Raw genomic sequence first — 12,257 nt, forward strand, 5'->3', positions numbered from 1 at the left:
ACCTGCATCATATTTTGTGCTGACTTAGTACAACATGGATAGTTGTACTTTCCAAGTAGCTGGCAACCCTTAATCAATGTTAATTGGCTCTAATTAGCATATGTTAATTAATGATATTTACTACAAATTAAAGGTATGAGTGCTCCCAGAGGGTTTCCTGTTCATCCAATTAGTGCCAATTAGTTGCAATTAACACGTGTAAATGAGATGCCATTGAACCCAAAACAAACAGCAGAGTCTGCTGTACTCGCTGGCAGCTGAACTTGAGCAGGGAGGGGAGAGGGGCTGCAGAGGGCTCCTAAATACCTGCAAGGTCTCTAACATCTATTTAAGCTCTCTCATTAGGGCTCATTCTGTCTCTCACTCCGGGGGCAGCAGGCTGGAGGAAAGTTGATCTGGATAAAAGCCCTTGGCAGAGTAAAGGGCCGTGGGTTTGTGTCCTGTGGGGCTGGGACAGGGGCACGGCACCCGTTTGGGAACAGTCCCTGCTGTGTTTGCACCTTGCACTGGGCAGGGGGATGTGCAGCCCCAAAACTGAGGGTGCAGGGACGCCACAGATGCTCCAGTGCACGTGTGGCACAGGAGAAGCCACAGCTGTCCCCCAGGATCCCAGCCAGCACCCCAAACTCCCCTTGTTGCTGTTTCCCAGGCAATCTTCAGCTCCAGCACCCAAAGGGGCACTTCCAGGGTTGCTCTGCTGGGTTTTGTGGCCTGGAGGGAAACACATCCACCAAAAATTTCCTGCCCTGGGCCCCGATTGCACAGGCAGCCTGGCAGGAGGCAGAACAAATTGTCATAATTGTGTTTAATTAAAAAGCATAAATGGATTATCTTCAGGTAAGGATGATTTATTTAACTAATCAGTCTGATCATGGGCAATGTGCAGTCTGGAGCTGGAAATCACTGGGGGAAATGGGGAATTCCTTTTCCCATCAGTCCCAAAGCGTGGCAGGGTTTTAGCACAAAATCCATCCCGGAGAGAGGGGCCAAGCTGGGAGCTGCATCCCCAGGGATGTCCTGAATATCCTCTCACACGGGGCTCTTGCTCTGCAGCTATTCCTTTCCTTTTATTTTGTGTTTTCAGATGAAAACAGCTGCCTGGGCCCCTTTTTGCACGGTTTGTGCCACATCCCACGGGCTTGGCAGGGGCTCTGTGGGCACTCAGCCCCTCGATCTGCAGAGCCCAGGGGCTGGGGAGGGCAGCCCTGAGGCTGGGACAGAGCTGGCAGTGCCACTCCAGCCGTCCCTGCGGCGTGGGGGACGCAGTTGGGACACTGAGCCCAGGGCCAGGCACCATAAACACCAAACGAGCATAATTAATTGGCCATCTGCTTGAAAAGCCAAGAATAAGGCAGCGCTGGGGTGTGACTGCCACGTCAGGAGCCTCCAGGATACCCCTGGAAGTCGAGAGCTTTGGGCACTGGTGTCTAACCCAGACCCCCTGAGCTGCCCCGTGGGTTTTTCGCCGGCGCTCTCTGGTTTGGGGAGGTTTGAGATGCTCCACGGGAGGATGCAGAGCCCGGAGCTGGGGTTTGAAACCCAAGGGAAGGTGCCAAGCAGCCCCACAGGAGTGACTTTGCAGCCCCCAGCCCCACCTGAGCACAGAACAACTCCCTTGTTGTGGTTGTGTGTTTGGGGAATTATTTGAAACCATCACAACATGAGCTGGGAAATAAGGCACCTGTGGTGTTTTCTGTTATTCCTAAGAAAATTCTCCTTGTGTTTAATAGGTGATGTTTAATAAAAATGAAAATGAGCTTATCCTGAGCAGGCATGCACGCCAAAAGCTGGCATTTAAATTAGAAATTATGATTTAATAACTTGTCAAGAAACTCACCAATGTAACAGCGTGATAATTATTGAAAAGAGGCTTCATAAATACTGGGATGCCATGATCCAGGGTGAGAACTGAGCTGGGAAAAGCTGGGTGAGCTCTGCTGGGACTGGGATTGGGCTGCAGCCCCCTGGCCCTCACCGGGACAAGGCTCTTGGTGAAGTCCTGACAACAAAAATGATGAAAAATTAAAATTCTGGATAGCCTTGGGAGGTCAGGATTGCTCCCTGGAGCCTCCTCTGCAGCCTGGACTGATTTGCTGGGGAAATTCTCTTTGGTGAGGCCTTATTGTCTGAATCGTGGCCCATCTCCTAATTTAAGCAAAATGTTCACTTAAGGACTTCTTAATATATATTTTAAATTGCAGTGCTGACTTCCTGTTGGTCGATTGTGGCTCTCAGTTGGAAGGCCATTATTTCTGCCGTGATTTACAAAGCAGTTCAGGAGAAATCTGTGTCATAAATATTGGAGTATTGCAATAGATAATTCCGTGGACTTGGACGTGACAGACCCCTTGGCACAAGGCTGGGTTGGCAGGAGGGAGTGAAAAACCCAACCAAAAGCAGCAGACTCAGGTCTGGGGTTCTGGTTCAGCCCCACATCCCAGTGGTTCCCAATTCCTTGCTCATCCCTCTCCTGTTCTTACAATTCCCATCCTGGAGGAAAACCTTGGGGATGAGTAAAAAGAGGGAAGGAAAAATAACAAGCTATGAAAGTGATGGGGAAAGATTGCTCTCCTGTTTCCTCTAAACCAATAAAATGTCAAGGAAAAACTTTCACCCAGATTTTTCCAGTGACAAATACATTTCATTGGAGAAATTTCAGGTCGTTCTGTGGCTAAATAGTGAATCTGCTTATTATTCTGTCTGCTGCTCCAGGACTTCTGTTTTTTTATTATATTTTTTAAGTGGAAACAACTTGAGAAAGAGAGAGAGAGAGAAAAAAACCTCTTTGACACTAAAACCAAATAGCTGCATTTGGGAGAAACTGGAACAGCCTGGGGGAGGGGGGAGGAAAGAAAAACGAAAGAAAAACCAAAGAGCACCTTCTTAGCTGGTAATTTTGAATTGTAAAATGACTGATACGAGGTTCCATCAGCAAGAAGTGCCGCTGTGGGCCAGAGGCTGCCGGGCCGGGCTTGTGGCACTTCCCAGCCGCCGTGTCGGGCCCTGCACCCCGAGGGACGCCGGCAGTTTGTCGCGGGGCTGCCGCATCTCTCACCTCCCGTGCTCGGCAAACGCGCGGCCGGGGAGGTTAAATTCAGGTCAGCGCTGGCGCTCGCACGTCCCGCAGCATCCCTGGGGATGCCGGCCCAGGTGAGAGGGGCGGGCACGGGGCTGATGCCGGGAATGTTCCCAGAGCCCCCCGAGCCTCCCGCGCCGCTCCCTCGGGCGAGCAGAGATGGATGGAGAACAACTGCGCCTTTGAAGGGCGGCGGTGGCATCGATCACCCGCGGGCGGTGCCGGCTCCGGGGCCGGGCCGGGATCCCAGAGAGCTCCCGGAGCGCTCCCGGGCCGGGTCGGGATCCCAAAGAGCTCCCGGAGCACTCCCGGGATCCCAAAGAGCTCCCGGAGCGCTCCCGGACCGGGCTGGGATCCCAAAGAGCTCCCGGAGCGCTCCCGGACCGGGCTGGGATCCCAAAGAGCTCCCGGAGCGCTCCCGGGCCGGGCTGGGATCCCAAAGAGCTCCCGGAGCGCTCCCGGGCCGGGCTGGGATCCCAAAGAGCTCCCGGAGCGCTCCCGGGCCGGGCTGGGATCCCAAAGAGCTCCCGGAGCGCTCCCGGGCCAGGCTGGGATCCCAAAGAGCTCCCGGAGCGCTCCCGGACCAGGCTGGGATCCCAAAGAGCTCCCGGAGCGCTCCCGGACCGGGCTGGGATCCCAAAGAGCTCCCGGGCCGGGCTGCCCTGGGGCTGGCCCCTTCCACAGGGCACAGGGCTGTGCTGGGGGACACCTCTGGCCAGTGGCCACCTGTGTGTGACACCCAGAGCTGCCCCAAACACCTCCCCGGCTCCCGGAGCCCCCAGAGCAGGGACAGCCGTGGGCAGTTTTCCCTGGAATTCAGGAAATCTGGGATGGGGTTGGCCCCATCCAAGGGGTTATCCCAGCCTGGGGTGGGTTTCTCCTCCTGGCTTTGCCCCTCTCTGCTGGGCCTCGTGGTCCTTCCCCAGCTGCCACGTTCCAGTGGGTTCCAGCTCACGGAGCACCCGGAGCTGGGAGGGATCCGTGGGGATCATGGAATCCAGCTCCCGGTGTTTGCTGCAGGACGCTGGGTTGGGAGGATTTCCCCTGTAAATTCACAGCCCGAGGCTGAGCTGGTTTCAGCTGCGGGCTGGCTGGGAATGGGCACAGCGCTTTTTCACTAAAACCCCAAAATGGGGCTGCCCTCCCTGCTGTCCTGGCTGCGGGATTCCCAACTTTTCCCTGGGCAGGGAGGGGACAGGAGGATGGGGAAGGACGTGAGGAGGAGAGGCGCCGTCACCGTGGGCACAGGTCTGAGGAGGAGTTCCCAGCCCCCGGGCATGAAGTTCAGCGGGTGCTGAAAGGCTTGGTCCTGGGCCACGGAAATTGGGGTTTTTTTCACAGTTTTTCCACTGATTTCAAAACCAGGGATCTGGCCGCTGCTTCCTGCGGGTTTAGGGCCAGAGAGCTCCGTGCCTTGCATGGTCTTACCCATAACAAAGGAGAAAGCAAAGAAAAGGAAAGGAAGGGAGAAAAAAAATGTGGGAAAAAAAAAAAAAAATGAGGAATGGTGAAATGAAGTTGTGCTCATTCAGCTCTCTCCGATGCCCAGATCTCTGTCATTAATATTAAGCAATGCCTGACAATACCACTCTGCATTTTCCAAAAGAATAACTATCAGCCTGGTAAACAAACCCGGGGACGCACAAAATTCCGCAGGATGTCTCATCTATAGAGGCTTTATGATAAATGTAACAAGGCAACAGCCAGGGGGAAAAAAATTATTAAAAAAAAAAAATTAAAATGTAGAGAATTGACATTTGGAATTGAGCTGGGATGTGCCGGGAACGCCGGAGCCTTATGGGCAAGGGGGGGCACCTGCAGCCCTTTCCTAAACCCCAACCATGCAGGCTCATTTATATGCAGTTATTCACGTGTGCAGTAAATTCCAATTATGTTTACAGATGTCTGCTTAACATTTATGGAAAAGGAACCTCAGCATGGCTGAAATATCCTTATAAGGGTTTGGACCAGTCTTTTTTTTTTTTTTTTCCTTTTTTTTTTTTTACCATCACCAATTTAATTATATTTTGCAGATTTATGAAAAAAAAAAAATTCCAGCTGAGCTCTCTGATAGAAGGTTTAACATCTAATGCATATATTTGGTTGTATGACCATTTCAGAGTTGTTTTAACTGTAATTTTTTTGTTTTCATATTAACTCAGGAGTTTCATTGATTGTTTTAAATGCACAAAAAAAAGCAGCAACATATCAGGGCACTGAAAGATGAGCAGATTTTCATGTGGCTTCCTGCTGTGGGTAATTTTTTTCTTTATCTTGGAATTTCTTCCCTTCCTAGGGACCCCTTCACCTGGCAGACCCCACACTGAGCACTCCCCTCCAAAGGTGCATTTCCCAGTTCTAGTGGTAATGTGGATTTCCTGATTCTCACAGGAATAAGAAAAATGTGAATTTTCAAGTGACAAGTGGTTTCCCCCTTTCCTGCCCTGGCTCTGGGAGCAGCTGCCTGGCCCAGGCTCACCCCCTTCCCTGGCATGAGCTGGACCTCACAGGGGGATCCCCAAGGAAAAGGGTATTTGCTGTTAATTCTGGAATTATAAAACTACTCTTCTCAGACATTTTTCCTCCTCTTTTTCCCTAAATTCTGAACGCTCATGGATTATTTCAGCTTGTGAGCAGCAGCCTGGTTCCACAGATGTGGGGACAGTGTGAGTCCAGATGGGCACCAGGCACTGGCACAGCCCTGGGGTGCCCAGGACAGGGGTTTCCACAAAAAACTGAAGGGTCTGGGGCTTTATTGGTGCCCACCTCCACCTGCTTTTCCTCGGGACAGTCTCCTGCAGGAAGGGTTTGGTTTGAGTGGCACCTCGTTGGCTGTGTGAGGGAAGAGCAGGGATTGTGTGCAGAGCCCGGAGCTGCTGCCCTGCACCTCACCTTGGGCACGGACACCACGGGCACAGAGCTGCCAGGAGAGCCACAGAGGGAAGGAAACACCTCCCTCTCTGAGCTCTGGAGCAGCTTCTCTGCCTGCACGGGAGAAGTGAGAGCAGGGAATAACCTTTGGGGTGAGTCTGGGTGGGCTGGGGAGCGTGCAGGTGATCCGTGGCTCGGGGATCCATCGGGGACTCCCACAAACCCAGGCTGGGATGAGGACAGACGCCCATCACTGAGGCCAGGGGAGCCTTTGGGATGTCCCAGAAGGATGCCAGGCCACGTCCAAAGGCAGCAGAGTTCAGGATTTGTTTGGGCAGGGTTCAGGGTGCTGTTTGGGTGCTGTTTGGGCAGGGCTCTGCGTCCCTGGTCTCGGCACAGCAGGAGTTAATGAGGGATTGCAGAGAGGGGGGAGCAGGAAGATGATGCTGTGGGGAGAGAAACTTATTTGATCTGAGGGTGTATGTGGAATAAATAGAGCAGATTCTAAAAAGCAGTTTTGTTTATTAGCACACCCTTAAGGAAATAAATTGTACATCATTAGGAGCAGCCTCCTCAGCAGCCCCCGCCGCTGTTATCAATGCATTTATCTAATAACCATGCCAGCTTCTCTCAGCCATTCCTCCTGCAATCTTAGAGGCTTTACCAATATTGACTAGTTACAGCCGTGTAGATTTTATTTCAACCACTGGAAAAGCCCCATTGGAAGGGAATTCACACTTTCTGAACCTGAAGTTTGTGTTCTCACACGTAGGTGACATCACCAGCGCAGACATCCCAGCTCCTGCAGCTGCTCGTTCTCAGTGGAAATGGTGGCATCTCACGGGCAGGAGGAAGGCACTTGGTGAATCTGCTCACCAGGGTTTGGGGAAACAAGGTTCACTTGTTTACAAGGGAAAATCTCTGCTGCCTTCGTGGTGATGCTGGTTTGGGTGTGGATGTTCTGGAGAGAGGAGAGGAGAAGAGCACCCTGGGGCTGGAGCTCCTGGGCCCCAGAACTCAGTGACACACTGTGAAGAGCCACAGAAATGCCAAAGATGGATTTTTTTAGAATTATATTTGTTTTTGAAAGTGCTTCTGAGTGTGGAGGGTTGGCCCTGTCCTGTGTGGGGACTTGCCCTGGGGCACAGCTTGGGACAGCAGGATCCCCATGGGGGTGGAGCTCAACCCCTGGAAAAATTAGCTGGAACTAGGGAAATTTCACATTCTAGACCAGAATGATTCGTTTTTTTTCATCCTGAGCACAGCATACTGATGCATCTCGGGGATGTGGGATTGTGGCTGTGCGTGCCACGTCCCCGCCGTGGGTTGAGATGAGCTGTGTGCACGTCAGCCACGCTTGGAGCATCACTCAGGGATGAGGGGAAGGAAACAGCGGCTCTGAATGTGCCTGTGCAGGCACCCAGGAGCCAGGGGCTCTGCTGGGCTCGAGCTGCACTAACCCAGCTGTGGGAGAAGGAAGGGCAGGCTGGGCAGAGCCTCCGCGGCCTCTCAGATCCTTGCAAATAGAAAATCGTATAAATAGGATATGATCTAGTACGGTAACAAATGACAGAATCTATAGATAGAAGATCAGCCAGGACAGAGCTGACAGCCACAGCCAGAGCCAGGAGCTCTGCATGCACTGCCCCTGGGAGGGGAGGCTGCTGCTGAACCCAGCTCTGCCCCTGCAGCTGCTTTTTTTCTGCCACAGTCCTGTTGGTTGGGATTTCAGCTATCCTTCCCAAACGTTCTGCATGACAGTGATGTCAGCGCCAAAACCTGACATTCTGCGGATGACAAAAACCCTCCTGTGTTGGGAATCCCGTTCTGCAGTTCTTGAGGAGGACGTGTAAAGCAGCAGCCCTTCTTCCTGACGGGCACGGAAGGCAGTGCCCGGGCTGGGCAGCGTGTGTGCCCCTTTCTCAGCAGGAGGAGCTGCCCCTGGTGGGAAGGGAGGCACTGCCCGCTCTCCGAAAGAGCAGAAACGAGGGTTTTGGCCAGGGTCACGCAGCAGGTCAGCGGCAGGGGCAGAGGGAAAGCTCTGGGCTCCCCCTTCCCTCCGGCCCTGCCGAGGAGCCGCTGCCTCCGCGCAGGATCCGCCTGTCAGAGAGGGGAGATTGACTCTCACTCCCAGGGAAGTTCAGCCACTGTGAAATTAGTAAATTACACAGGCCCACAGAACTTAGAAAAACAATATAATCCTGGGGGTGCTGAAATAATTAATTTCCTAATCAAGTACACCTTGCTTTTTTTAAATTTGCAAATAGCACTCCGGTGTGATTCCCCATTTCAGGCACCCCAAGGAAGGAATCTTTTGGGCAGCAGAGCCAGAGGGGCCCGAGGCAGGGGTGAGTCCCCCCGTGTCACCCCAGGGGCTGCGGGGCACCGGGAAGAAGCGGCCTCGGCACTGCAGGACCCCAGCGAGGGCCGGGCGATGCTTTTGGGGGAGGCTTTGCTGTGGCCTGGATCCAGCCCGCGAGCTGGGAGGGGAGAGCCGGAGCCGCAGGGCTCCCGCCGGGGTTTTGTGCTGGGCTGTCTCCTGCTCCCGCTGCACCCGTGTTTGCTTTAAATCACTTCAAACGCGGAGGCTGTCAGACAAGACAATTAACATGGGGAAGGGGGAAAGTATTACCATCCATTATTTGCCATAACATGAATTTAAGCCGGGAAGTCAAATGATAAAATATGTGGTGAAAACTGTTGGTGGTGGGAGTGCCTAAATGAGTAATAGCCCTGGGCTTCTGAGCCTTGAACTTAACGTGCTAAGTAAATCCCCGAGGTCAAAAAGTATGAAAATTGTTGCAGCTTGGGGAGATATATTTTAACTTTGGAAAAGGTCCGTGTGGATCCGCAGCCGGGGTCGGGGAGGCAGATGCTGAGCAGCCGCAGCTCCGGGAGTTGGACCGACAGTCGGGGGATGGGTGCTTGTTTTGGGGGGAAAAAAAAAAAAAAACCTAGAATGAAATATTGAAATGAAATCAGGCGAGGAGGTTGCGGGGGGCGCGCCTCGGCCGGGCGGGATGAGCCGGGAGCGCTTTGTGCCGCCGGCAGCGGCTCGGGCCGGTCCCCAGCGCCGCAGCTCCGGCGGGAGCAGCGATGGGAAGGGCGGCCGCGACCCCCGGGATCCCGGCGGGACCGGGCCGGGCCGAGCGGGGCAGCGGGGCCGGGATCCGCTCCGCTCCGCCGCGCTCCAACTCTTCCCCTTTAAAACTCCTCCTGCCGCTCGCGCTGACCATGCGGCTGGATTTATGGAGAGAGATGTTTTAGCAGAATCCCCCCGAGTCCCCCATCAGCCCTAAATCCCCAGCCCGCGCTCCCCGGGAGCCCTCCTGACACAGAGCATGCCAAAACAGCTTCGTTTTGCCTATGCATTAGCAATCTATTTTACCTTTTTGACATCTCTCACACATAAAACCGTAAGAGAGAAATAAAATATCTGTCTCTGGGCGAAAATAAAGCTTTGCCTCCCTCCTGATCTATAGGATATAAAATAAAGCCATGGCTTTGATAGTGGCTTTTCCTTAGACCGGAGTTGCTTTTGCACACACGGAGACAATGAAGATGGATGAGCCGGGAGCGGTGCATCCTCCGGGGGTTCGCTTCACCCTCTTTTTTTATAGCTCCCCCCCCCTCGCCCCCTCTACCTCCCCACTTTTCTTTCTTTTCTCTTTTATTCGCCTTTTATCTGCCCTTTGCCGAGTGAAGGATCCCGCTCCGCTGTCCCACAGCCGCACCCCCGCCGGGCTGTCCCCCGGCCCCGCTCCCGGCCGGGCTCGGGGACACCCCCGGCCACCCCCGGGCCCTTCCCGGACACTCTCCCGTCAGTCAAAGGCAGAGCCCAACACCTCGGATTTGTAATTATTTATTAACCGTATTTCCCATAAACAATGCATGAGCTCGCAGTGTAAGCGACAACATTTAGCGACGTGGGCAGAAACCCGGGAGGGCTAATCACGGGGGTGGGGGGGCAGGAAAATAAATAAAGAAAAGGAAAATAAATAGAAAAGGAATAAAAGAAAAGGGAAAGGCGAGCGGAGCCGGGGGGCGACAGTGTGGTGTTTACCCTCAGCATCGACCCGAGTGTGGCAGGATAAACTGGGACCTTCTAATACATAATTTAAAGATCTTTTTCTTCTTCTTCTTTTTTTTTTTTTTTTTTTTCCCAAGCTCTTTTAAAACAAACCTGGGGATGGATCCTGTCCAGCCATGGGGTTTATTGCGCGGGGATGTTCTAAAGGCTTAATTACATCTTAACTTCAATATTTGGCTAGAGCATCAGCCGCATATATATTTAATCAGGCGGAGGCGCTCTTTCTGCGGGGGAAGGTGCTGGGGACGGGGGAGAGGTGGGACCCCCACCTTCTCTGCGGGCTGTCTCCCAAAAGCGCCGCCCGGGGTGGCGGGGGGAGCTCCGAGACGCCGCCGGGAGAGCCCCCCGGCCCCCGGGCCGCGCTGCACCGGCGTGCGGAGGGGTCGGAACGGGAGCTCGGGGCCGCCCCCGCCCCGTCGGGGAAGCCGCCGGTCACCGGCCCCGCCGCCGCTCCGAGCCCGGCAGCGTCCCCGAGCCCGCGCGCCGTCCTGGAGAAAGGTTTAAAGGGAGCGGGAAAAAGAAAATCAAATTTAAAATTAATGGGAAAAGAGGGGAAAACTTAGCGCTGTCGGGGATGGATGTGGTGGAAAGCGTCTGCCGGTGCGTGGGAGGGAAGTTTTGCCCGGGGGGGATGCGGGGATGCTCCACAAGGAACCGCGACCAGGGGGCTCGGGGGTTGTGCAGCACCGGCACCCCGTAAAGGAGAGAGAAATCCCATTACTGAGCGCAGCGGTGGCGAAAGGGGATGAGAAACAGGGTGATGTTTAACTAAAAGGATGGGAACGACACCCATAAAATGCAAATTTAAACTCGCCTGAAAGGGACGTGGGTTTTTTTCTTCGGTATTAGATTTAAAATGAATATGAGTTTGGGTTTGTTTGGCTTTTTTTTTTTTCCCCTCTTTTATTTTCCCTCTCTTTTTATTTGGGTCTCTTTCAACAGTCACTATTTTACTTACACTCTCTATTTTTTTAAATTTTAATTTTTTTTTCCTCTTTTAATTTTCTTCCTTTATTAAAAAAAAATATATCCCTTTTAAAAACATCTGCTGATTTCTCCCTTTCCTTTCTTTCTTTCCTTTTCTACTCTCTTAATGTCCTTCCTTTCCAGCACTGGGGCCGGCCGGGGTTGCTCTGGAACATCCTGGCCGGCTCCCCGCGGGGTTCGGGTGGGCTCGGCCCCGCCTGGGGCTGGGGCCTCGACCCAGGAGCCCACCCGGGCCAATTGCAAAATAGACAGAAAACCAAAAAATCCCCCCGTGCCCGGCAGCCGGCCCTGTGAGGGGGCGGCACACGGTGCTGCTCCCTCGGGGGGTTTCCCCCGCCGCTCGGGCTCCCGGGGGCGCCCCACGCCCGGCCCCGCGGGGCACGGGGCAGCCCGGGGATGCCGCGGGTTGATTTTCGGATCCTGCCGGAGACAAGCGCGGGCGATTTGGCCTCTCAAGCCAAATCTGGGTGGGGATCCCCGCTGGGTGGGGGTGAGGCAGAGGGGGCACCCCGCTGTCCCCCCCCCGGTCTGTGGCGCCTCCCGACCCGAGCTGGGGCGGACAGAGCCCGCGGGAAGCGCAGCGGTGCGGGGGGACCCCGGAGCCCGCGGGGAGGGGCTGGGCACGGCCTGCGCCCCCCGGCAGCGGGGGGGAGAACCAGATGCTTTCGCTAACGCCTGGGAAAGGAGAAAAAAAAAAAAAAATAATAATCGCTGTGAAAAACTGGTGCTTGATGGACACGAGGTGCTCATCGCCTTCCCCCCATTCATCCCCACCGACACATGGCAGCGGGGGCCGCGGGAGCGCTCCCCTGACGGCAGCCCGCAGCTGTCGCCTTCCCGGGCGGCGGAGCGGGGCCGCCCGCCCGCGCCGGCTCCGCATGAGAAGCGCCCATGTGCGGGGCACCGGGCGGGGCAGCCCCGGCTCCATTGATCCCCGCCAGCGGCCCCCGAGCGAACCGACAGCTGCGCGGGGGGAGCGCCCGGTGCGCGCCCCGACGGGGGCGAGGATGATAGCGCGGGCGCAGCCCGGGGCTTTTAAACACCCGCAGGAGCTCCGAGGCCGTGCCTCGGCCCCAGGACAGCCCTGGAACCGCCTCTCCCGGCCCGGGCAGGCTCTGCGTCCTCGCCGGTCCCGGCTGCGCCCCGCGCAGAGCGGGTTTGCTGCCTTCCTTTTTCTTTCTGTCTTCCAATTTATGCTTTCCTCGCTTTTTTATTTAATTTTTTTTTCTTTTT

The sequence above is a fragment of the Vidua macroura genome, chromosome 20 (assembly GCF_024509145.1).
Source record: "Vidua macroura isolate BioBank_ID:100142 chromosome 20, ASM2450914v1, whole genome shotgun sequence".
Taxonomy (NCBI): domain Eukaryota; kingdom Metazoa; phylum Chordata; class Aves; order Passeriformes; family Viduidae; genus Vidua; species Vidua macroura.